The sequence below is a fragment of the Sinocyclocheilus anshuiensis genome, unplaced genomic scaffold (assembly GCF_001515605.1).
Source record: "Sinocyclocheilus anshuiensis isolate Anshui unplaced genomic scaffold, SAMN03320099.WGS_v1.1 scaffold454, whole genome shotgun sequence".
In the NCBI taxonomy this organism is placed as follows: domain Eukaryota; kingdom Metazoa; phylum Chordata; class Actinopteri; order Cypriniformes; family Cyprinidae; genus Sinocyclocheilus; species Sinocyclocheilus anshuiensis.
In genome coordinates this window covers 3355224-3355828 of record NW_015548217.1, presented here as the reverse complement: position 1 = coordinate 3355828, position 605 = coordinate 3355224, and the positions used below count along the sequence as shown (strand labels likewise).

The 605-nt window shown below is 43.5% G+C and overlaps 1 long non-coding RNA gene across 1 annotated transcript in view; it reads left to right on the top strand.

The window, feature by feature from the left end:
- Positions 1–605, top strand: part of LOC107653951 (uncharacterized) — a 24273-nt gene that overhangs the window by 416 nt on the left and 23252 nt on the right. The window lies entirely within an intron of this gene.

The following is a 605-nucleotide window of genomic DNA, read 5'->3' as shown; positions in this document are numbered from 1 at the left end:
TTTTCCACATATTGTACATTATTGTTTCTCCTCTATGCCCCGCCTTTCTGAAACGCGTCGATTTTTACAAAGCCCATCGGTCTGAAAAGTGAGGTGTGCTGTGACTGGCCAGCTATCCAGTGCATTGGGATTGGCCGAATACCTCAAGCGTGTGACGGAAATGTTACGCCCCTCACCATACTGTGATGCCCTGTCCGGCCGGAGCGACGAGACAAAAACATTAAAACCCATTATAAACGTGGCATTTGTTGCATCCAGTGGGGACATAATTACGGATTATAAAGACTTATACTGTCTTTTCACACGTTGCGTTGCATCTCGCCGCGTAAACATAATACCATGTCTGCATTTGTGATCGGAGAAATGACAAACAACAAGTGCTACTCTACACTGCTCAAAACTCGCGTTTGAATCATCAGTGGCAAATTCTTTAAATATGAAAACGTACTTACAGTCTGTTAGTCAGAACAGCCGGCATTGTAGTCTACTCTACCAGGATCAGAAACAGTCCTCCATAAATTGTACTGCACACATCGGAATATTTGGGTTGAACTGTTCTGGAACAGTGTTGTAAATACAACTTAACCACTGAGTTCTAGTCGTGT